This window comes from Ursus arctos, unplaced genomic scaffold (assembly GCF_023065955.2).
Source record: "Ursus arctos isolate Adak ecotype North America unplaced genomic scaffold, UrsArc2.0 scaffold_24, whole genome shotgun sequence".
NCBI lineage: Eukaryota > Metazoa > Chordata > Mammalia > Carnivora > Ursidae > Ursus > Ursus arctos.
Window position 1 is genome coordinate 35,479,267 of NW_026622919.1, and position 26,675 is coordinate 35,505,941.

The 26,675-nt window shown below is 45.1% G+C and overlaps 1 pseudogene; it reads left to right on the forward strand.

Moving 5' to 3' along the window:
* The first annotated feature begins 2,357 nt into the window (after positions 1-2,357).
* LOC123002028 (protein LZIC-like) lies at positions 2,358-3,150 on the forward strand (annotated as a pseudogene).
* Positions 3,151-26,675: the final 23,525 nt, after the last annotated feature.

A 26,675-nucleotide genomic window follows, 5' to 3' on the forward strand; every position in this document is an offset into this window, starting at 1 on the left:
TATTTAAAAAAAGAAACACATATACACACACAAATAGGGGAAAATCCTAAAAACAGAATATGAACAAATCAACCTAAGTTTCAAATGACTAATACAGTCACACTGAAATGCAGGGAAGGGGAACTAACTCAAGCCAAATAACTTAAAAATATAATTTTTTAAAAACTATATACTCTCAGACTAAAGAAAAAATGAACTATAAAACCAACAATGGCGGGCTTTTGTCTTTGTTTTGTTTGTTTTTTGTAGCAATTCTAAACTTTCTGTGTATTCTGGGATTGGGTAAATAATAAAAATATTATGGACAATGGGATTCAAATTTCTCACTGAGAGAAAAGAGTTACAAATAGGGAAAGAGAGACGAGTAGAATATATCCTATAGTACTGGATTAGAATTGGACAAGATAGTATCAACTCATGGCTTTTAATAATAGATAAATATGGATGTGTGTATATATGTAAATAATTTTTTTAGCTCTGTCCACTGAGAAAGCTCAGAAGCAATGATACCCCAGGAGCAATGAGCACACCTAGGACCCAGGTCATGGTTTCTAAATTCTGTTTGCTACTGAAAGGAACCAGGGCTCCTTGGAGAATTGGCTGATTCCAGAGCTAGAGCTGGGAAAGAATAAGATGAACCTCATATTATGCCTCATATTAAGGTACTAAGTTAGAAAGAGCTCAAAGAATGATGGGACATATCCAAATGATAAAGAGCCATACTGAAAGGTCTCCTACCAGCCAAATCTGGGACAATTAAGCATAAAAATAAAAAATGACAGCAATGTATTTTAACCCATGGAATAAAATAAAAATATGTAAACATATAAATAAGTAAGAAAAGTGGGAGAAGGGAAAGTAAGTCTTTACAGTAGAATGTCAGCTAATAAATGTAGAAGGATTGATGGGATTAGAAAATCACTATTTGGGGCGTCCGGGTGGCACAGCGGTTAAGTGTCTGCCTTAGGCTCAGGGCGTGATCCCGGCGTTATGGGATCGGGCCCCACATCAGGCTCCTCCGCTATGAGCCTGTGTCTTCCTCTCCCACTCCCCCTGCTTGTGTTCCCTCTCTCGCTGGCTGTCTCTATCTCTGTCAAATAAATAAATAAAATCTTTAAAAAAAAAAAAAGAAAATCACTATTTGGCAACCATCATAGTAATAATTGAATCATTAATGGATGGTAAAGCTAGTGGGTGAAATTTGGATGAGAAACAGGATATTTACATTGTCACAAAGTATGTTCTCACAAGATATTTATTAATTACAAAGAGAAAAGTAGTAAATTTTATAATGGTAAATATGAATGGGAAATCTTGGTGAGAGGTAGACAGGAATATTTTTGTACTGTTTTTACACCTTTTCCGTAAGTTTGAAATTATACAAAAATTAAAAATTAAAAAGAAATGGTAATTAAAGGACTTCCAAGGAATTTCCTAAGCTACAGCAAGACAAAAAGTCTCATCAATGTATAGCGAGTTAATTCTGCCTGCCTTCTTAGAAGAATAGCTTATGGGAAGCCATCATTTGGGGAGAAGGGAGTGGTGGGAAGTCAAAAACCTTACTAGATGTTTCCTTGAACAAAATTTTTAAAAAATATTTTTTAAAGATTTTATTATTTTTTTAAGTAGCCTCTACCTACACCTAACGTGGGGCTCGAAATCACAACCCCGAGATCAAGAGTTGCATGCTCTACTGACTGAGCCAGCCAGGCGTTCCTAAAAATGTTTTGTTTTTGAAAAGATGTAAGCCTGTTGGAAAAGAGTTTTTTTTTTTTAAGATTTTTTATTTATGTATTTGACAGAGATAGAGACAGCCAGCGAGAGAGGGAACACAAGCTGGGGGAGTGGGAGAGGAAGAAGCAGGCTCATAGCAGAGGAGCCTGATGTGGGGCTTGATCCCATAACGCCAGGATCACGCCCTGAGCCGAAGGCAGACGCTTAACCGCTGTGCCACCCAGGTGCCCCGGAAAAGAGTTTTTGATAGGAATTTTCAAAACTCCCTGTTACGTACCAGGGACAAATTCTGTTTCTAGTTGTTAAAAAACAAAAAACAAAAACAAAAACAAAAAAACAGTTGGATGAAGATTTCAATCCAGGAGACCTAAAAATCAAAGAAATCAAACAATAAAGAAATGGAGTAATTTCTGTTCTCCTCCCAGATAGTAAATTTAAATAGAAACTTACGATTATTACAGCAGTTATAAAGTCTTCATGTGACTGATGCTATTTTTTTCCTATTACATGGAAATAAATATAAGATCATGGAAAAGAACTGTCCTGGGAAGAGGGGACCCCGAGGGCCTGAGGAGCCAATTGCACCTCCCAGTGGTTTGAACTTTGAGCCTCTTGGAGTCCTGATGAACAATGTCACTTTCCTCAGGTTTATGACACTTGAAACTTCAACGGTCGGAGGTTCATGCACTTTGGGACTGGTCAACACTGTGCAGAGTTCAAAGTACCGAGAGACAAGTGATCAAAATGGCTTCCAAAGGGAAGACAGAGACAAGCAAATAAAAGCAGGATTTAGAAGAACAGTTGGATGGACTAATGCCGCAATTACAGGACTTGGAGGAAGGCAGAGAGGGACTTGTTACAGATGACTATGAAGAAACCAAAAAGGAAACTCTGGAGCAACTAAGCGAATTTAATGATTCACTGAAAAAACTATGCTTGGAAATATGACTTCGGTAGATAAGCTAAGTTGAATGCAACTAGCTAACCAGGCAGCTATCAGCCAGGCCTTTCAAACCCTGGAGGTTATCAGATTACCTGCAAGGAAACCACCAGGTCAGCTTCGGACAAGGTTAGCAGAGATGGGTAGAGATCTCATGGTGGGAACGCTGGAAAGACGCCTCTATACTCAACAGAAAGCGGAGATACTAACAGCTGTCAGGACACTTGGAGAGAAGCTGACTGCAGATGACGAGGCCTTCCTGTCAGCAAATGCAGCTGCTCTGCTCAGCCAGTTTGAGAAAGTCTCTACAGACCTTGGCTCTGGAGACAAGTTTCTTGCATTGGCAAGCTCTGAGGTTGAAAAAGCAGGAAGTGACATGGTGTGGAAACGTGGCACATGGAGCACATTCTTGCTGCAAATGGCCATTTGTCTTCTAGGGATTTGGAATCATTGCAAAGAAATCAAGAGACTCTTGAAATGCACTGATAACCTAAGAAAAGGTGACAGAAAAATATACTTGTGGCTTCTGGTTATACCCTTCCTCACTGAGCTCTGTGTAGGGCTGCCTGCCTGAGTGATCCTAGACTTGTGGGAATGAGGGACCCTTTGGGCCTTATTCGTTATGTCTTGTGGGTTTGAGAGAAAACAGAAAACAGTTTCTCTGCCTGTTTCTATTAATCCTCCTTGTTCTTTTTGTTTGTTTGTTTGTTTTATTTTTTTTAATTCATTTGCTGTTCAATGTTTATTTGGGGGCTTATTTTCCACAGGAAATAGAATTTAGGTGTGATATGAGAATCAACATTGGTTTGATTCATGTTCTTTTTTTAAAATTTTTTAATAATATTTTTTATTATATTATGTTAGTCACCATACAGTACATCCCTAGTTTTTGATGTAAAGTTTTAAGCCTGCTTGTTTTTTTATTTTTGTTTTTTTGTTTTTAAAGATTTTATTTATTTATTTGACAGAGAGAGACAGCCAGCGAGAGAGGGAACACAAGCAGGGGGAGGGGGCGGGATGAAGCAGGCTCACAGTGGAGGAGCCTGACATGGGGCTCGATCCCAGGACTCCGGGATCACGCCCTGGGCCGAAGGCAGACGCTTAATGACTGTGCCACCCAGGCACCCCAAGATTTTATTTTTAAGTAATCTCTACACCCAACATGGGGCTTGAATTTACAACCCCGAGACCAGGAGTCACATGCTCTGCCGACAGAGCCAGCTGGGCACCCCTTTTTTAAACTTCCTTTAAAAAAAAAAAAGAAGAAGTTCACATAATTTCTTTTTTTTTTTTAAAGATTTATTTATTGGGGCGCCTGGGTGGCTCAGTCAACTAAGCATCTGCCTTTGGCTCAGGTCATGGGATCGAGCCCCACATTGGGCTCCGTGCTCAGTGGGGAGCCTGCTTCTCCCTCTCCCTCTGCCTGCTGCCCCCCTGCTTGTGCTCTCTTTCTCTCTCTGTCTCTGTCAAATAAATAAAATCTTAAAAAAACCCAGTAAGTATCACACCCAGTGGGGAAAAACTGAGAGATTTCCCCCTAACATCAGGAACAAGACAAGGATGTCCAGTCTCAGCACTGTCATTCAACATAGTACTAGAAGTCCTAGCTACAGCAATCAGACAGCAAAAAGAAATATAAGGCATCCGAACTGGTAAGGAAAAAGTAAAACTTTCACTATTTGCAGATGACATGATACTATACATAGAAAACCCTGAAAGGCTCCACCAAAAAGCTACTAGAACTGATAAGTGAATTCAGTAAAGTCATAGGATATAAAATCAATATACAGAAATCTGCTGCATTTCTATACACTAATAATGAAGCAACAGAAAGAGAAATTAAGAAAAAATCCCATTTACACTTGCACCAAAAATAATAAGATACCTAGGAATAAACCTAACCAAAGAGGTGAAAAACCTATGTTCTGAAAACTATAAAACATTGGTGAAAGAAACTGAAGATGATGCAAAGAAATGGAAAGCTATTCCATGTTCATGGATTGGAAGAACACATATTGTTAAAATGTCTATACTACCCAAAGCAATCTACAGATTTAATGTAATCCCTATCAAAATACCAACGCACTTTTCACAGAACTAGAACAAACAATGCTAAAATTTGTATAGAACCACAAAAGACCCTGAATAGCTAAAGCTATTTTGAAAAAGCAAAGCCAAGCCAGAGGTATCACAATTCCAGACTTCAAGTTATATTACAAAGCTGTAATAATCAGAACAGTATGGTGCTGGCACAAAAATAGACACATAGATCAATGGAATGGAATAGAAAATTTAGAAATAAACCCACAATTATATAATCAATTAATCTCTGACAAAGCAGGAAAGAATATCCAAAGGGAAAAGACAGTCTCTTCTACAAATGGTGTTGGGAAAGCTGATCAGCTACATGCGAAAGAATGGAACTAGGCCACTTTCTTTCACCGTGCACAAAGATAAACTCAAAATGGATTAAAGACCTACATGTGAGACCTGAAACCAGAAAAATCCTAGAAGAGAGCATAGGCAGCAATGTCTCTGATATTGGCCGTAGCAACATTTTTTCTAGGTATGTCTCCTGAGGCAAGGGAAATAAAAGCAAAAATAAACTATTAGGACTACATCAAAATAAAAAACTTCTGCACAGTGAAGGAAACAGTCAACAAAACTAAAAGGCAACCTATAGGGGCGCCTGGGTAGCACAGCGGTTAAGCATCTGCCTTCGGCTCAGGGCATGATCCTGGCGTTCCGGGATCGAGTCCCACATCGGGCTCCTCGGCTGGGAGCCTGCTTCTTCCTCTCCCACTCCCCCTGCTTGTGTTCCCTCTCTCGCTGGCTGTCTCTCTGTCACATAAATAAATAAAAAATCTTAAAAAAAAAAAAAAAGGCAACCTATGGAATGGAAGAAGATATTTGCAAATGACATATCCAATTAAAGATTAGTATCTAAAATATATAAAGAACTTATTCAACTCAACACCCCAAAAACAAATAATCCAATTAAAAAATGGGCAGAAGGCATGAATAGACATTTCTCCAAAGAAGATATCCACATGGCCAACAGACACATGAGAAAATGTTCAACATCACTCATCATCAGGGAAATGCAAATCAAAACCACAGTGAGATATCAACTCACACCTGTCAGAATGGCTAAAATCAAAAACACAAGAAACAAGTGTTGGTGAGGATGTGGAGAAAAAGGAACCCTCTTGCACTGTTGGTGGGAATGCAAACTGGTGCAGCCACTGTGGAAAGTAGTATGGGGGTTCCTCAAAAAATTAAAATAGAATTGCCTACCCTTAAATCCTGTAATCACACTACTGAGTATTTACCCCCAAAATACAAAAACATTTGGAGAGGATGTGGAGAAAGGGGAACCCTCTTACACTGTTGGTGGGAGTGCAAGTTGGTACAGCCACTTTGGAAAACAGTGTGGAGGTTCCTCAAAAAGTTAAAAATAGAGCTACCCTATGACCCAGCAATTGCACTACTGGGTATTTACCCCAAAGATACAGATGTAGTGAAAAGAAGGGGCACATGCACCCCAACGTTCACAGCGGCAATGTCCACAATAGCCAAACTGTGGAAGGAGCCGAGATGCCCTTCAACAGATAAATGGATAAAGAAGATGTGGTCCATATATACAATGGAATATTACTCAGCCATCAGAAAGAACGATTATCCAACATTTGCAGCAACACAGATGGAACTGGAGGAGATTATGCTAAGTGAAAGAAGTCAAGCAGAGAAAGGCCATTATCATATGGTTTCACTCATTTATGGAACATAAGAAATAGCAGGGAGATCATTAGGAGAGGGAAAATGAAGGGGGGATAACAGAAGGGGAGATGAACCATGAGAGACTATGGACTCAGGGAAACAAACTGAGGGTTTTAGAGGGGAGGAGGGTGAGGGGATGGGCTAGCCCGGTGGTGGGTATTAAGGAGGGCACGTACTGCACGGAGCACTGGGTATTATACGCAAACAATGAATCATGGAACACTACATCAAAAACTAAGGATGTACTGTATGGTGACTAACATATCATCATCATAATAAAAGAAACATTAATTCAAAGAGATACATACACCTCTATGTTTATAGGAGCATTATTTACAATAGCGGAAGTATGGGAGCAGCTCAAATGTCCATTGATGGATGAATGGAGAACGGATAAAGATGATGGGATATATATATAATGGAATATTATTCGGCCATAAAAAGAATGAAATCTTGACATTTGCAACCACATGGATGGAGCTAGAGAATATTATGCTCAGTGAAATAAGTCAGTCAGAGAAAGACAAATACCATATGATTTCACTCATATGTGGAATTTAAGAAAGAAAACAAAGGGGGCGCCTGGGTGGTGCAGTCGTTAAGCGTCTGCCTTTGGCTCAGGGCGTGATCCCGGCGTTATGGGATCGAGCCCCACATCAGGCTCCTCTGCTATAAGCCTGCTTCTTCCTCTCCCACTCCCCCTGTTTGTGTTCCCTCTTTCGCTGGCTGTCTCTATCTCTGTCAAATAAATAAATAAAATCTTTAAAAAAAAAAAAAAGAAAGAAAACAAAGAAGCAAAGGGAAAAAAAGAGAGAGAGAGAGAGAAACCAAGAAACAGACTCTTAACTACAGAGAACAAACATGGTTACCAGAGCGGAGGTGGGTGGGGGATGGGTGAAGTAGGTGATGGGGATTAAGGAGTGCACTTGCGTGATGAGCACTGGCTATCTATGGAATTATTGAATTTCTATATTGTACACCTTAAAAAATATAACACTGTATGTTAACTATATTGGAATTAAAAGAATAAAAATAAATAAATAAATAAATAAAATATTCTATGTTGCCCCATAGACTTGCTGCTATGGCGCTCTGTGGTGCCTCAGGACCCAGTTGGAGAACTGTGGATCTAACACAGAATTATTTCAGTTTGAGATACAAAACTCTTGAGGAAAAATAAAACTCAGATTGTCATATTTGATATTACTTAATTTGTGTGAATGTTAACAAATTGCATAAAAAGGATTTTTATTCATTCATTTATTTATATATTTTTTAAAGTGTTTATTTATTTTAGAGAGAGAGAGAGCATGTGTGAGCAAGGTGGGGGCAGCAGGAGAGAGAAGGGGAGAGAAGCAGACTCTGTGCTGAGCTTGAAGCCCGCCATAGGGCTTGATCTCAGGACCCTGAGATCATGACCCAAGCCAAAATCAAGAGTTGGATGCTTAACCAACTGAGCCACCCAGGTGCCCCAAAAGTTATCATTTTAAAAATCTTGCTCTCCATGTATCTTTTATTTATTTGTTTGTTTCCATGTATCTTTTATTTTTTATTTTTAAATTTTTAAAAAGAGTATTTATTTATTTGAGAGAGAGCAAGAACGAGCAGAGGGAGGGGTGGAGGGAGACGGACAAGCAGACTCCCCGCTGAGCCTGACAAGGGGCTTGATTCTAGGATCCTGGGATCATGACCTGAGCCAAAGGCAGACACTTAACTGGATGAGCCACCCAGGTGCCCCTCCATGTATCTTTTAAATGTATGTCTCTTATTTTGTTTTGTCTAATTGCTTTGGGATAGACTCCTATTTTGCAGATGACAAAACAGAAACGCAATCATCTGGAATGAACAATGAAATGTTACACCTTATAAGTCAAAGGTAAATCATTGCATTTAAGGAGTGGGAAGCAAGGACAGTCCTTGATAAACACTTCAGCTGATAATACATTTTCAGCCGATATACATATTTAAAAAATACTTTACACCACCAAGTGCATAGGGTGAACTCTAGGAACTTTGCAAGTTTAGGTGAACTTCTGTTTTAAGCAAATTTATTATTGAAAATTCGAATGTTCTAAACCAGTAAAAGAGTGGCTTGTTTGTTTTACAAAAGAATATTATTTGAGACTCCTTGGTGCATTTTTTTTAAGAGAGGGAAAGAGGATGGGGCAGAGGGAGAGAGAGAGAATCTTAAGCTGACGGAGGGGCTTGATCTCACAGCCCTGAGATCATGACCTGAGCCAAAATCAAGAGTCAGACACTTACCCAACTGAGCCACCCAGGCACCCTGACATTCCTTGGTGCATTTAAAGTATGATGTGGTTCCCTGAACTTAAGATGTCCTCTAACTTTTTTGAACACGTTATTTTAGAAAATATCTTGTTCACATTGCATTTTGAGTTTCGTCTTGAGGAGGACAGGAAGCAAAACATTCATCTCCTAATTGTGTACAAAGGGAAAATGAGGCACAGAGAGAGTTTACCATCACACAGTAAGAAATTAGAGGGCATCACCTACTTATTTGGGTTACAAAAACTCATGTAGGGCGTGTTAGTCTCTAACCATCAGTTCTTTTCACAATAAGGCGATGATATACGACAATCAAAAAATTAAAAATGCCCATTTTTACAACGATTCTGTATTAAACTTTGTGTATGTGGTTTTGCTCAGGAATTTAACTCTCAATTCTATTGACTGTGCAACATAGTCAAAATAATGCCAGCATATGGTATCCCACGAGTGATGTGATTGACATAGGCTTAATGACAGACGGGGGAAATGCTCACTGCTAGTTTACTCCTATAGCCATGATAAAGGGTTTACTTCGATGAGTGTGACATCAGCGTGTATTACTAACATGAAGAACCAAGAAAGTTTCGCTTTACTTGGCCATCATCATTTTGACAGCAGATTGACTCAACAAACCTGGGGTTCCCAGAGCATTGAGGAAAACAACTCTGAAGCATCTTTGCAAAGTTATTCTGAGACTGAGATCTTCCTGGGGGCCTCTGTTATTCTAATTACGGGGAAATTACAGAGCATTGCCTTCCATAGCCAGTCTGCTGCATGTCGCCCCTTTCTTTTCACTGCTCAGACTGAGTACCTGGGATTCTTTTGGAGAGAAATAAAGGCATTTCCCTGGGTCCTTGGGAAAAGCAGGGAAACCTAAGATAATCCAATGGAGAAGGCGTCTTTTATAGATCCGAATGCTAGACCTATTGTCGTTCAGGTGTCTTGAACAATTGTCTTCAGGACTGTGAGCCATAGCTCCCTATCCAAAGCTTCATTTAAATGCCATGATGAATTGGTTGCAAAAAGAGGATGGGGAGGAATGTGAAAGGGTTTGTATAACAAAGAACCATAAATCATCTCTAGTGCAGTGGGCCCCTATCATTCAGCCTGTGGGCTTCTTGTCAGAGGAGCTGCAGGGAGAAAGAGAAGAGGGACAGGGTCTTCCCACTGCGGGGCGGCAGCATCCTCCAAACCAGGAAAGCCACTTACCCCCACCCAAATCCTTCCTGAGGTTATTCATTTATTCCCTTAGGGAATGAATGATAGGGACAGGGAAATCTCCAGCGAGCAAGCGTGTACTGTACTGCAAGGCCCCACCCTAGACGCTGCTGGGGTGGGAGGAGGAAGGTGGGGGGGAAGTGGTACCGAGACGAATAAGATACAGGACCTGCCTTAGTGCTTATTAGACATGCCTACGGCAAGCACTCTGTCCGCCCCTTCAGCATAAACAGCGGGACGTAACTAGGGTGTGCCTCGCTTTATGAAACGCACGGATTTCTGAGCCTTACCGGCGTTAAAGTGAATTTCCATCCAGCGATTCTCCTCTACATTCTCCATAAAGCCGTCCGTGGTCCTCTCGGTTGGAATTAGTTTCCTCCTTCCTCACATTCCTGTCGTCCTCTCTTTACGTACACACCATATCTTCGTCAGCAGGCCTTTTGGAGGCAACCGTCCTAGGGCAGAAAGTAGAAAGAGCCTGGGCCTGGAGCCAAACGGGCTCAAGATAGAATCCCAGCCCCACGACTTATTAGCCGTGTGCCATCTGGATCAGTTTCTCTGTCTCTCTAAGCCTCAGTTTCCTCCTCTGTAAAATGGGAATAAAAATAGTTTCTATGTTTAGAACTTGGTGACGATGAAACGAGATACGGTATGTCTGTATTTAGAAAAGCGACCAGAATATACTAAGAAGCGTTCAGGAGTTGTTAGTCAGGAGTGCCAGGTGCTTCACAAGTGGGGAAACCAAAGCTCATACAGCTTGAATGACTTAGCTACATCATAACCGGGAGGAAGCGTAGCTCTGCTCTCTCACCTTCCTTTCCCGCCATCTGCGAGTCCTACAACCCCGAACAAATAATTTCATTTTTCTCAGCCTGCATTTCTTTATTTGCACAATGAAGACGATGGTGGCTTATAACATCTGCCTCCCTGCTTATATTATGGGAATTAAAGAAGATGACGGATGTAAAGTGATTGGCATATGCGATGCTCTCAGAAAACTGGAAGCCGCTACTTTTACCAAAGTCACCCAGGTGACAAGTGGCAGGACCTGGATTTAAATGCAATGGGTCTGACTGCCCCAAACTTGGCCTTTTCTAATAAACTCACCACCAGCTCCCTTGCTGTCTGAGCTAGAATTCTAAAGAATTAGCAGATGCAATTAACACTTAGAAGGCTTTTCTCAAGCGCAATAAAAGTAGCTCATTTTCCTCTTTTGATGACTACTTTACCTCATCTCACAAAGAGGTCTTCACACACCCATAATCTTGCACTAGGCTTTCCTGTCTTAATCAACTATATATGATACACAGAAATTGTATATATATATATATATTTTCCCCCCCAACCTCATAGAAAATAGCCGACATCTCAAAGGAACACACTGCTGACTTCCCAACTGACAGAAATCTTCAAAACACTTGCCTTTGAAAGAAATCCTCCTCCCAGGGGAAAGCATTACAGGGACTCTCTTTGCGAGGAGGAACAGGATTAAACCTCAAGCGTGTGGAATGAAATCCCAGCGAAAAGGAAAAGCAAGAGCTTGCCCTCTTCCTCCCCGCAAGCCCAGCCTTGCCGTACTGCCCCTCCCCACCCCCAGGACGGTGAGAGCCCAGCCTAGGGTCAAGGAGTGGTGACCAGGTTAGCAACAAGGGCCACAGAGGGAGGAAGACAAAGGAACAGCATGTGGAAAGGGCTGGCTGAATGCCTGAGCATGTTTCTTTGCTGAAAGAGAATGGCCGACAACGGCTCAAACTGGGAGAGGGAAGGGTTTAGGGGAAGAGGACAGCTAATGGATGGGGTGGCCCAGCAGGGGTCAGAGGTCATGAGGGCAGTCAGTGAACTAATTGGCCACTCTGTGCATATTCACTTTCTGCTTCTAGCCTACAGCTGGGCCTTGAGAGAAAGCCCTGCGGTTGAGGCGAGCTTTATTTATCCCCCAAGATTTGAAGCCAACTGGTGAAAAGCAGGTGAAACCAAAAAGTGAGATCGGGACACCCTTCTTTTTTTTTTTTTTTGACTCTAGGATCAGTTGACCAGGAACAGCCTTCTGCAAAGGAAAATGCTAGATTCTATTTCATTTGATCATTCATTCATTCATTCATTCATTCACGTATCCCTTACGTATCCCTTCTCCTAATCTCCATATGTTAACTAGAGGCCCTAGGACACATTCCAGATGGGAAAGGATTGTAGACACCTAGAGCTTAGAACCCAGATTATCAGAGTGAGGCCTGGCTTTAGGGATCATCCCATACTGCTCTGTTTCACACTTCAGGAAATGGGGAGAGCAGTTTGCTCAGACCCACAGAGAAGTAGCAAAAGGAGGAGCACAGCCCCAGCCTTCTCACTCTGTTCAGCGATTTTTCTAGCACACTCTTCTCAGAAACACATTAACTTTGAAAACTTGTACAGACGGGTTTGGCTAACAGCTCAGCCTCTCGCCAGACAGCCTGGGCTGGAATGCTGGCAACCAGCTCCGAGGCCTTCGGATAGTTACGTAACCCTTCCAAAGCGTCAGTCTGCTCATCTGTAGAAAACCAGGGTTATTATGTGGATTAAATGAGGCAAATGCATGTAAAGGGAGCACGTGCTGCACTAAATGTTAACTATTACTATTACTACTGCTATGGCTTCAGAGCCTGGGAGAGAGCGGGCACAATGCACACCAGCCCTGTCTTCCCCTGTCGTCTCCATGGGCAACCGTTCTGACGTGAAAATCCTCATTCCCCCTCAGTTAAGAGACCTCGTGAGGATCGGAGGGAAACTAGGGAGTCCTGTCTGGACTTTCCGCAGACAGAGCTGTCCAAATTTGGAACGAGCTGACTTGCCATGAGTAAGTCAATACATGCAAAGGGCTGAGAACAGCGCCAGGCACACGGGCAGCACTCAGTCAAGTTCGCTAGCCGTTGTTACTGGTACTGTCACCGGGAGGCAGAAGCTCTTTGTCATCGCGGAGGGCCAAGTGTAAGACTGGCTTACGTTGTCAGGGAGCATCACAGATGGGAAGGAGGGTTGGCCAAGATGAGACCTGAGCTTTGTGATTTTTTCTTTGTAGTTTTTTTGCCTACCTCTTCCCAGAGTTCCGAAGCAGCCCATCGCTCTGGTACCATTACGTGTGGATTCTGGAACAGGTAAAAAGATGAAAATACAAAAAGAGATGTGGACCTTCTACAAACATGGGCTCTCCAACCCCACCTGGGGCTTTACATTAGGGACATGTGGGGTCACAGAGTGGAGACGTGAGCATCAGCCCAAAATTTATTTATTTTTTTCCCTTTTTAAAAAAAAAATTAAATTCAACTTACCTAAGAAATCCTGCCCTACTCCAAGGCCACAAAACTATTCTCTGATATTTTCTTCCAAGAGTTTTAAAATTTTCCTTTTCCACATCAAATCCTTTAAGTTGCTCTTTATATACAGTGTAAGATAGGAAGACAATTTTAATTTTATTTTTCCATATTGATAATCAATTGTTCTAGCACCATTTATTGATTGTCCATAATTTTCCCAGTGATCTGCGATGCCATTGCTGTAATATACCAAATTCTTAAATGTGTGGGTCTGTTTCTGAGCTTCCTATTCCATTTCACTGGAGTTACTTTTCTCTCACTGTGTCAGAATCACACTGTTTTAATTACTATAGCCTTATTAAAAAATTTCATTTGTGGTAAAGCAAATGCCTCCTTTTCCTTCTTCAAAATTGTCTTTACTATTCTTGGGTCTTTTCTATCACATTTTAAGATTAGCTTGAATGTTTCTTATACATAGATATGGCCAAGTTGAGATTGTTATTAGAACTATATTGAATTTGTAGAGTAATTTGGGATTTAAAAAATAATATTGGGTATTCCATCCATGAACATGGTATATTACTCTATTTATTTAGACCTTCTGACTGTCAATAAAGTTTTATAATTTCTCCATTTGAATGAACACTTCTTTTATTAGATCCATTGCTAAAACCTATATATCTTTTAGTTTTTGTGGATATGGTGACAGAAACTCTTAAAGATTATGCTTTCTAACTAGTTTTTGCAGGCATATAAGAATGCTTTTGATTTTTTGATATGGTGAGTATAAATTCAGCAACCTTGCACAATTCTTGTAATCATTACCATAATTGGTCTATAAATTCTCTTGGATTCCCTATGAAGACAATTACATTGTCAACAAATAGCAATTTTGTTTTTTCCTTTCTAATCATTATACCTTTTATTTCTTTTCTTGCCTTATGGTATTGCCTGGAATAGCCAGTAAAATATGGATGAAGGTAGTGAAAGCTGATAGCTGTTAAAGGAACATGTCATCTTAACTCTGATATGTCACCAGAACTACAATAGGCTCTGGAGCTATGCTGTGCCTGAAGGTCTGTACCAGCAAAATGTATATGCCTTTGGTATTTGAGAATAGGTATTTTTATTCTCATTTAATAGATGAAGAAACAGGAACTCAAAGAGGTAAATAACTTGCTTAAGACCACATAGATAATAAGTGGAAGATTCAAACCAGAATCTTCCGATTCACAGTCTGATACTATTTCCATGATTCCAAACTTCCTTCTGGCTATCTGTGCCAACGTGTCACCTTTCTCAGACTACATATTGCATTTTAAAAGGATATTTCAGAATAAACAATGGTTTTACCCAGTTAGATGACTCTAATAGTGGAAGTGTTAGACAGATGTTGTTTTCCCTAAACAGAAGACTTGTCCTATTGATAACTTAAAAAAAAAAAAAAAACCACAACTCACAGACTCTTAGGGTTGAATGGCTTCTTATCTTTTCCAACCTCCTATTTAATGTAGTTATCCCTATACCACATCCCTGAGAGATCATCCTTCAGCCTTTACCTACTGCTAGGGTAGACTTACTTCATTGACAAAACAGTTGAATAATTGTCATGTGGCTCCACAATTTGCCCACAATCTGGTCCAGAGAGTAATGCATTTTCTCCCTACATTACATCTCTTCAAGCATTTGTTCTCCTTAGATCTTCCCTGTGAGACTACTCATCTCTAGGATGTTCGCTATTGTCTACGTGAGATAATTTCCAGACTTTTCACCATTCTGAATATTCTCCTTTCAGTGCTTTCCAGTTGGTCAATGTGCCTCTTGAAAGTGATGCCCAGACTTTAAGGTGTGGTCTGATTGCAAATAAGTGGGGCTCTTGTGTCACGTGATAGGGACACAGTCACTTCTATTGATGCACTCTAGATTTTTGTCTTCTTGGCAACTATGGTACATTGCTGACTTAAATTTAGGGTTAACTCTTCAGCTTTTTTCCCCGTTCCATCCCCTGTACCCTTTCCTGCAGCACTTCGGAGTTCTCTAGGTCAGGGCGAGGTCTGTGCGGAGGCAACTAGGACAGAAATCTACTCTGTTACAGGAACAAAAGGGGAAGCACCTTCAGGTTGGAGGCTGCCAACAGGTTACCAGGAAACACCTGATTAGTCAGGGGTAGGTGAAGTCACTTGGGGCTGCTGTCCTGGGACAGGATAAAACTTAAATTTCAGAGCATTGGTACTTTGAGATTTTAGCTATAGAGTTTAAATGTCTTACATGAAACCAGAAATCTCATGATTTTTAAAACCTTCTTAAGAGATGTTAGAAGAACTCCAGGAAGGGAAGGGACAGCAGGATTCAGAGTTCTTTGCTCAGCTTTATACCACCTGGTTTAGTGGGGTTACCATCCATCCATCCTCCTAGCTGACGAACACAAATGAATTTCAGGGCATTCCTTTGAGCCAGAAATCCTCGCTGCCCAAATCTCCCTTGCTCCTGTCCTGTTCACAAACCCATACTTAAAAATCAATAACCATGTTCCTTGTCTCCACCAAATGTTTGTAATTTTGCCTAGACAGTATTTACAAGGACAGCATTGTGTGACTCCAGTGTTGACAATACGATAATAAAAATTGCAAACATGAGATGTCACTTAGTATGGGCCATCCATTTTCTAAGTACTTGATACACATTGACTCATTTTGTCTTGGCAATAGTCCTTTGTGGTAGAGACTATTATCATTGTTTTACAGGTGAGGAAACCGAGGCACAGAGATTAAGTGCCTGCCCAAGGTCATGCAGCTGAAAGTGGTGTGTGCGATTGGACCCTGGAGCCCCGCTGTGGTGTCTGGGCTCTAAACCACTGTGGGTTCTGCGTCTCTAAACTGGGAAGGGAGCTGCCGTGGATGCCCCATGTGTGGGACCTGCAGCCCCAGACCTGGGTTCCTGCCCCCATTGGTTCCTCCACCAAATAATTTCCTCCTGTTATAATCACCAGCAACATTCCTTTCCAAGGGTAGAATCTTCCAGTAGGCTTCAGCCCCTTTATAGATGAAGAAATGTAAGATCCAAGTGTTAAATCATGTCCTCAGGGTCATGCAAGGAGTAAGTGACAGAATTAGGATGTGAACCCAGCTCTGGGTGACTCTAGTGTCTGCACACCCTCCCTTACACTACAGTGCATCTACTGTGGGGCCATCTCTCCAGAAACAGCCTAGACACTCTCAGTATCCTTGTCTGTGCGGGATGGAGAATGGGGGGGGGGGGCATTCGTCAGGGAAAAAATCATCATTGTCATCGTCATTACCAAAAAGTCTCGTTAAAGGTCTAACTGTGTGCTGGATGCTACAATCTGGGAAGACTCCTCACGCCTCTTTGAGGGTCCCTGAAAATATGCGTGTTTCATCATTGACCTGGCAGAAGTAAGTTGAAGGGTAAGTAAGGCCTCTGTAAGTCCCAAAATACGTTTCTCCATTTCTTGAGCTGATTGGCTGGATTAATTTCCTGCTTCTCATATACCATTCTCTGCTCTTGCATTCAGATCAAGCATGTTTGTGTTCAGAATGTGAGTCAGGGGCATGACCCCTAGAGAACCACAGGCTGGTGTCTGGGATCACAGGGCTACGCACATTCCCGTGCACACATATGTGTATGGACACACGTATACCTGGCATGGACAAGCACACACTATACCACCACGTTCAGGGGGAGTGGTTCCTGGAACCAAGGGTCGCCTTCAAGGAGCAGCTAGTGCATGGGGTCGTGGTGTCCATTCCCGGTACATTCGTGTGGCCGGTTATACCATCCTATGGCGGGGTGGAGCCTGCCCTCTCTGAACTGAGTCCTGGCTGGGGCAGTCCTTCCAGAGGTCTATCCAGTGCCCTGGGGACGCAGTTCCTATCAGGCCTTCTCAACACATGCCCTGGTCTGGGACTGGCAGGGCAGGCCGGCAGGAACGCCCACCTCACAGCCCCCTATGACAGGGTCCTGTGCTCTCGGCTGCTCCCCCCGCCCCGCCCCCCAGCCAGCAGTCATCTTGCAACAATGGAGGGATGCTTTCTTAGGTCAAAAGGGAAAGCACTGATGCTCTGTGGCCAGGCAAACAAGCCGCCGGCTTTGAAGTCCCAGGGGGGATGTGCTCAGGCTGGAGTTGGGGGGTATGAAGGAGCGGCCGCAAGCCTCCCCGAAGCCTGGCTGTGTTTGTCTCGGGGGGAGTGGGAGGAGGGAGGCATACTTTGGCGGGGGGGGGTTCTTCAGAGGGCTATTTTCAAGTCCTGCTGAGCCTGCGGTCCCGCTTAGGGGCTGCACGCAGACTGGGGGTGAGTCCGGCAGAGGCCTGCCATGGAAGTCCCCCCCCACTTCGGGGTGCTCTACTGGGGTGCGGTCCAGGGCAAACTGCGGAGCGTGCTGCTTCCCTTGGGCCATATTCTTATTCAGGTGGCATCAGGTAAGAATGAACGGCAGGGAAGACTGGCATCGAAGGCAGCACTGGTGCCCTTAGCGTCCACGGCCCGCCCTTCCCACTTGCAGCGTCTCCTTCTCCCCTTCTCTCCTCGACCAGCAAAGCAGCACAAGGTGGGCCGTTTGCCTTTCCCCAGGGACAGCTCTCTGTGCTCCTGCCTCCGAAACTACAGGTATGACCCGAGACATGGCCCACCTGCCCCCTCCCCCAATAAAATGCACTGGGTGAGGACCTCGGGGGTGGGGGAGAAACTTCTGGAGAGCAGAAGCCTGGGTAAGACAGTGCCTCCCTGGACTGGCTTTCTGGGCTTGCCTCGGGATTTCACGGCATTCCACAGCATGTTTAAGGCCTTTCAGGCCTGGGCCACAGGGAATGAGATGAGAGATCAAGCATTACTATTAACCAGTTTAATTTCCCATATGATATTAGCCATGAACAGCTTCCCCCACTCCCTGCCTCTCTCCTCACTCCTCCTGCTCTCCCTCCCTCCTGAACTCCTCTGTCTGCTACACCCAAACGGGCACACTTCTGCCAGATTCTCCCCTCCCCACAATGCCCCTCTCCAGTCTGTCCCTGCCTACCTGCCCCCCTGCCCTGCCCCCAATGTCGTGATTGAGAAAGAGCTTGTGGACGATAAGACCTGGAAATCTGGAGCTATAAATCCTTCCAGCACAGCCGCCCTATCTCCGTGCTGATGCTTGTGGTGCCACAGAAAGGAGGCTCACCTGCTTGTGACCCAGCCCCTTCCTCCCCGGAGCTCTCTGCTCCTCCTCTGCAAACAGGGGACAATGAGCAAATGGGAGGTACCTGTCTCAACAGGTGTTAGCCTGGCCTCACTTTCCTCCAGGGTGATGGGGAGGTCACCCTCCGGCCCACCCACTCTGGGCATTCCTGTGATTGTGGAAGGCCCCCTTTGCCGCCACCCTCCCTTTGGTTCCCCCCTGATTTTAGGTGTGGGGGGCCAAGCCCACCTCAGTGGCTTTAGAAGTTTCCACGTTAGCTGCGGGCCAGCGAGAGAGCAGGCAGTGCTCGTACTGTCTGGGAGTGTAGCTTTCCCTGCTAAGCCACAAGCCGCCTGAGGGAAGAGAGTGTTTCTTATTTGTCATTGAATCCCTCTGCTCAGCAGACTGCACAGAACACAATTACTTAGTAAACGACTCGTCACTATCTGGGAAATTGCTGTCACACTCATCACCAGGAAATATTTGAGAGCATCTCATTTGCAAAGACCCCCCCCCCATGCAGTAGGGGGCACAAAAATGAATTAGACATCATTCCCACTTACGCCGGAGTCAGGAAGACCCAGAGGAGCTTCCCTTGCCAGGCGATCACAAGAGGGAGCTGGAGCTGGGGCCCCGGGGGAATCTGCTTTGACAACCAATGTTTGACAAAGAGTAAACCAACAGCAGATAACCCCAGACCCAGATCCCCGTCACTGTGGGTCTCTGCATATTCAGAGTGGAGCTGTTAACTCACTGGCCATCTGCCTGTCTGGCTTTTTCCTATGTCATGTCAGGGTCCTTGTCTCAAAAATGTGAATACATGTAAAAAAAAGTAGTGTCTCTATTTGGAACAAATTCCTTAAGCCGTGAGCCTGGGCACAGAGGAAGTAAAACTTGCCCCCGCCGCATGGTGACTGGAGCTGCACTCCAGTGAGCTGTGGCTCTGCTCTTGGGTTTGGGCTCTCCGTGGGTCTGGGGCTAGGGCTGCCACTGCCCTCAGGAGGAAGGAAGGAGGCGGTGCAGGTGTCTGCCCGGGGTTCAGCTCATCCTAACCCACCTTAACGGAGTGGCTCATCCGTGCTGAGAGCTGTGCTGGCCGGAAAGAGAGCAAATGATAACGGGAGTGTAACTCTTCTTCTCGGACAGGGGACTTATGTCTCCGAGAGCCTGGGAGGAGAAGGACAGCAAGCTGATCTCTTGGAATCTGAGGGTCAGCCCAGATGATGGGAGAGGCTGTTGCTATACCAATGCCATTGTCTCACCAAGGGCACCTTCTCTGCACGGAGTGGGGGTCTAGCATCATGCACGGGCAGCGGGGGGCTTGTCAATGGGTGGCATTTTCTGCACGGCTCTTTTAGGCCCGTGCTTCCGAAACGTTTCTATTGAAGTATCATTACTGGCAGAGAAGAGCGAATTCACGCTTCTTAAGGGGCCTGGGGTTTTAGATCCCTGCAAACAGGAGATTTCTTTGAAGCCCCATATTTCCTCTCAAAAATGTGTGCCAATTTTGTATCATGATCATGCATTTGCTTTTATATAAAAATGCAGTTAAAATTGCTTATTTCTGAATAAAATTGATGCCCTGGGAAGATGAGCTATTTTTCCCATGGCCTCTTGTACTCCCTATGGCTCACTGCCCTATGCCCCAGTTTGAGATGCATGCCATGTAGGACATCAGACCCAGACACAGGCACCACATTCAGGGGTACCATCCTGAAGTGGGTCCCTAACCTGCTTGCATGGCCACGCCCTTGATACCAAAACACTCCTTGGAGTCTGTCCTCTGCTGCCCTGGCCACACCCTCCTCTGGGCTGACCCACAAGATCATCCCTTCCCCTCTGGGCTTAGCCTGTTCCTCTAGCAGGATTTGGAGGTCAGGTGGCCTGTAACCCCAAATGTCTAGGGACAGTGGCTCTAAACCCTTTTACAGTCTCCTTCACAGGGAATGGGCAGGGCAGGGCAACAGCAGCATGAGATCCCAAGGGGCTTGAAAACAACTCCTAAAGTAGATCCTTAAGGAACTGATTCCCTAAAGGGCTAGGAATTGTCCTTGTGGCTGCCTTGGTAGCACCGTACCCCACCTTGCTTTCCCTGACACAACTGCTCCATCTGTACAAGGGAACTAGGAATCAAGGCAGCTGCTTACCTGACGAGGTAGAAGCTAGGTGATCGGAAGTCCACCGTAGGTTTGTTATGGATTCAGGATATCAATGGTTTTCAGATTAAAAAAAAAAATACAACCCATTGATTTAGTCATTCATGCATTCACACACGTGTTTATTCATTCCTATGAGGTCCTGGAGATAGAACGGTCACCAAGAGGGACACGGTCTGGGCCCCTTTAGAACTTGCAAATGGGAAGCCCTCCTGTGCCACCTTCCCCTCTCTTCCTCGGCACTGCCTGCAGAGGTGGCAGCCATCTTCTACATGGCAATATGGCCGCCCCCAGACCTCTGGGGAAGCGCAAGATTGTTAAAAAGAGGACAAGCAGTTCATCCAGCACCAGTCAGACCAATACGTCAAAATTAAGTGCAACTGGTGGAAACCCAGAGGCATTGACAATAGGGTGCACAGAAGATTCAAGGGCCACATCTTGATGCCCAACAATGGTTATAGGAGCAACAGGAAAACAAAGCCCATGCTGCCCAGTGGCTTCTGAAGTTCTCAGTCCACAATGTCAAGTGCAACAAATCTTATGTGCAGAGATTGCTCACAATGTCTCCTCCTAGGACCACAAAGCCACCGTGGAAAGAGCAACCCCGCTGGCCATCAGAGGCACCAATCCCAATGCCAGGCTGTGTAGCCAAGAAAATGAACAGACAGCTTACGTGCACGTCAATTTTATGTTAAGAAAACTACAAAAAAAGATGAACTTACAAATGGCAGACAGAATTAAACAAGAATCTCCGAGGAAGTGAAAAAACCTCAGCCAGGGCCAGCCCAGGGCCTTCTGCCGCCAGCCGCTCCTGCCCCGGAATGTTCTGTCCACAAGTGTAAGGACACAAACAGTAGGCTCTGGACTAAGTCAGAGGGAACGGCGGATTTACCATCTGCAACTTCTTGTATGAAGGTAAAAAGTATATAAAACAAGAATCCCCTCCAAGTCCACCTGCCTGACTGCCCCAGGACAATGCACCAAACCCTAGGTGTGTGAACATCCTTGAGGGTGAGGAAATTCACTGGATCCTCACTTTGGAGCTACAACAGTTAGTAGCACCTGAAGTCCCCCATTTCACAGACGCACAACCTGAGGCCTCAGAGAAGCGAAGCAGCCCCTTGACGCTCACCTGGCCAGGACAAGACCGAGATGGGGTCACCAAGGGGGTGGGAAGGAGTAGGCCCCAGGGTGTGACTCTTGATTCTAATGAGCAGTGCTGGGTTGGAGGCCTCCAGTAACTTGCCAGACAGACCCCCATGGTTCTGGAGACACTGGCCCCTGCCCCTTATCTTTCCTCCCCATGACATGTGCAGATCTGATGGCTCTCATGCAGAAAAACTCTGGACTCCAAACCTCAGCCCTGAGCTGGTGGGACAATGGACACATGGGCTTTGGAATGTATGCAAACAACCCCCAGCCCTGTCCCCCTCCGCCCCAAAGACTGACCAATGACCCCTACGTCAGTGCCTGGATTGTTCCTAAGAAACCTAGTGTGGCTTTGGCGACTGCCTGACAAAGGACTGTCACACTCGTCTACCCTTCACTGCTGCAGTATCTTCATCTGAACCCCCACTGCCGTTTATAGGGGACTCAACCAAATGTGGACTAGGTTTGGCCACACAGCCAATCATATCGAGAGTCACCTTCCTATGACATTAAGGCCTCCAGGAGAGTCACTGAAAAGTCTGTGAGGTCTGCTAATTCCTCTGCGAGCGAGGAATGTGTTTATTCTTCCATGGGGCAAAGATCCCCCACTCGAAGTGACGCCTGCCACATTGTGTAACCAGGAACATGGGTTGTTGCTGATGTAAACACAGGGCCAGGGGCAGACCGGCCAGGAGCCCAGTCTCCTTTTCCCAGAGGTGTTTCTTATGAATGGTTGTGCCCAGTGAAGCAATTTCCTGCCCTGTAAACTTCTGCCCAGCAAACCACATCTCCTATCTCGCGCTGCCTGGCTCTGGGTCATAAAGCAATTCCCCAGAGACCAATCTGAGCCCGATCAAGAGTCCTTGAGTAATAAGAAAATTACCCTCCACCTGCAGACGTAATGACACTTTGCAAGCTGGTGGCTTTGCAGTTTCTGAACGTAAACATCACATGCCTTACCCCATGCCTTCCCTCTGCTCATCAGAGATGTGGGGCCCACAGATTTGATTCTCAGACTCTGGTCTGCTCCTTGGAGGCACCGGCTGGCTAGTGACCCATTACCTTGACCTGACGACCTTGCAGCCTGGAGAACATATTTCACTGTGTCAGATCATGATTTACAGAACCAGGGCAAGAGAAGTTCAGACAGGGGTCCCAAACATGCAGAAGACAGAAGGTTTGGGCTCAGACAACACTGGGAACTCATTGATTTGGACATTCATTTTGCATGTTGTGGTCCCTCGATGTGGAAAGTCTCCCCCTCCCGGTGAACTGTCACTCATTCTTTATGACGTAGTTCAAGTGTCTTTCAAAGAAACTTCTCTGATTTCTATCTAAACAGAATTGCTTCCATTGTCCAACCAGTCTGCCTTCTCACACCTGCACATTGCAGTGCAATCACCTGCTAACCTGTCTGTCTCCCCAGCCAGGTTGAGAACTCCCTCAGGGCATCTTGGAACCCCCAGTACCCACCACACTAAACCGGCTCAAAGTCAGTATGCAAAAGAGGTTTGTTGAATGAATGAGAGAATGGGAATCTGTTATGTGCCTCTCCACCATACTTAGATGCTTTGCATAATGAAAACATGCAAAGAACACAGTTAAAGGAATGAAGACCTGGGCTGGGCCTGTAAGGAAGGCATAGCCTAGGGCTTCTGTCCTTGAGAAGGTGGCAATCTGGTCATCTTCCTGTGGATGACAGGAATATTTGGAGATGGAGTACAGATAGGGCCCATGGGCAGATGGAAGTGGTCTGTTGTTGGTTCTCCTCCTTGAACGCCAGCAGAACGTTCCAAGCTGGTCTAACTAGCCCTACTTAGCTTCTATACCAGCCATAAAACATTACCTAGGACCTCCATTTTAAAAAAAAAAAAAGATTTTATTTATTTATTTGACAGAGAGAGAGGCAGCGAGAGAGAGAACACAAGCAGGGGGAGTGGGAGAGGGAGAGAGAAGCAGGCTTCAGGCCAAGCAGGGAGCCTGATGGGGGCTCAGTCCCAGAACGCTGGGATCATGACCTGAGCCGAAGGCAGACGCTTAACGACTGAGCCACCCAGGTGCCCCTACGACCTCCATTTTTACTTATTTCCTCTCTTATCCCTATGTCTAAAAGTAATAACAATGAGGGGCGCCCGGGTGGCTCAGTAGGTTGGGCGTCCCACTCTTGGTTTCGCTCACATCATGATGTCAGGGTCCTGGGATGGAGCCCCGCGTCAGGCTCTGCACTCAGCAGGGAGTCTGCTGGAGATTGTCTCTCTCCCTCTCCCTCTGCTCCTCCCCACTGCTCTCTCTCTTAAAAAAATAAATAAAATCTTTAAAAAAATAGTAATAATGACTTGCTCCTTCCTTTGAAGTTTGAGGAGTTTGAGATAGTGGTGGTGGAAGGTGGACAATGGGTCATTTTCCAGACTTTGGACTAGTAAACCCCATGACGTACATACACACATTCATTCATTCAAACAGTATTTACTGAGCACCTAATATGTGCCAAGTACCAAAGGATGGGGTCCAAACATTGAGCAAAACACCAAGTGTCTGTTCTCACAGAACTTACGTCCTAGTCGGGGGAAGACAGTCAGGGACAGTGGGTTGAGGCCCGTCATGTTTTCTCACGTGGTCCCGGAAGGACTGGAGGCAAATAACGAGCACGCTGTGAGCACGTTCTCTATACCAGGCAAAGCGCTTGACGCACCTGGCATCTCCTTTAATCCTTATGACCACCTTATTTGCAGATATGGAAACAGGCTAAGGAGACGTCCCAAGATCACACACCTAGTAAGTGGCAGAGCCAGGATTTGAACCTCGATCTGTACTGGCCTCCCGCCTGAGCTCTTCGCCACCACCCCATACAGCAGCAGCAAATATTTACCAGACGGACAAAGACGTGGATGAGTGGTTGCCCTAACCACAGTGCTAGCCTGTTGTTTTGTTTCCGTGACACAAACGTGAGAAACATGTTTAAGTTTTTCATTTACTTATTAATTCAAGCTTCTCCAAAGTATGGCCCCTGTTGAAAGTAGGGAAGATTGAGAAACAAGCACCTTTCTCCTTACCATTCACGTTACCTGGGCATGGCAATCTGTCTTACAAATATGGTTTTTTTTCTGCTAGTTTTATTGAAAAATAATGGATATATAAAACTGTGTAAGTTTAAGGCATGCAGCATGAGAATTTGATTTATATATATTGTGAAGTGAAGAAGAATTTTTAGAAAAGATTTTATTTATTTGAGAGGGAGAGAAAGAGAGAGAGAGAGAGCGTGCAAGCAAGAGCAGGGGGGAGGGCAGAGGGAGAGGCAGAAGCAGGCTCCCCGCTGAGCAGGGAGCCTGACGTGGGGCTCGATAACAGGACCCTGACATCAGGACCTGAGCCAAAGGCAGTCACTTAACTGACTGAGCCACCCAGGTGCCCCAAAATAATCGTGAATTTTAATTGAAAAAGTTGTACAAAAGAAACTATCACCTTAAGTTCTCTTCTGGGTTTGTGGCAAAGTTTGTATCTGGCTATATGATGACCCCCAAATATATCAGGTCTTAATTCCTGGAAGTTGTAAACGTTACCTTAAGAGGAAAAAAGAGTCCGTGCAGATGTGATTAAAGGAACTATTTTAGATAATCCAATGGGCCCTGAATGCGGTCACACATATCCTTATGAGAAGGGGAAGGGGATTCGACACTGCAGAGAAGGGGACAGGACCATGGAGGCGGGGACTGGGGATGCGGCCACCAGAAGCTGGAAGAGGCAGGCAATGGAGCCCCCCACAAGCGCCAGAGGGAGTATGACCTGCTGACACCCTGGTTTTGGCCCAGTGATACTGGACTTCTGGCCTCCAGAGCTGTGAGAGAACATATTTCTGGTATATTGTTACAGGAACCACAGGAGCCGAATACAGTCTCCCACAGAGATCCCCCTACCATGAGTCCACCTCTTTCCCCACCCCACCCCCTTTCTCGGCTATTTGTTCCTTTCTAGTACCCATCTATACCTGGCATAGGGTATGTTTCTGTACCATTGTTGGCTCCTCCCAGCTGAACATAAGCTGCATGGGAAAAGTGACTTTTTTAGAGAGAGAGCGAGTGAGAGAGCGAGTGGGGAGGGACAGAGGGAGAAGGAGAGAGAGAACCTCAAACAGGTGCTACTCTCAGTGCAGAGCCTGACGTGGGGCTCTATCTCATGACCCTGAGATCATGACTTGAGCTGAAATCACAAGTTGGATGCCCAACCGACTGAGCCACCCAGGTGCCCCAAAAGTGACCTTTTTTTAACAGTTTTTCTCCCCGAGCCTAGAAGAGTATGAGTGCATAGTAAGTACTCAATAAACATCGGTTGCATGAATGACTGAATGTCCTGTTATGGCCCCGGGAGACCTCCGACACCACGTCAGGACTATGATAACAGCAGGCGCGACCCCTTGGCCTACTACCAAGGTGCTTCCTAATGTGCCACTTGAAACGATATCCGAGGCAGAGGCCATGGTCCGACAGCCTGTCTTTCATTTTCAACAACATCGGTTGCTATTTCCTCCTTTGTTCAGGCCCCCAAACCTTGCAACAGCCTTTAGCGCCTCTCTCACCCTCCGTGTGCAAACCGCAGGAAATCGTGGGGCCTCCAAGTGCTCTCCCTTCAAGGACATCCACAATCACACCGCCTCTGTTCACCGCCACTGCCGCCCTGGTCTCAGGCCGATGACGGCAACGGCTTCTGATGGTTTTCTGCTGTCCCTCTTGGCCCCTCCCTACGACTCAGCGGCCAGAGGGATCCTCTGAACACTGAAGCTCTGTCGTGTCCCTGCTCTGTTCTAACCATCTGATGGCTCCCAGGTCCCTTAGAGTAAAAGCCGGGTCCTTGTGGCAGCTTACAGCATTCCTTCAGATGGCGACAAGGCCCTCTGTCATTTGTGGTCATGCCTCGCACCCCGCCTTCCTCCCTGACCCACTGTTCTCC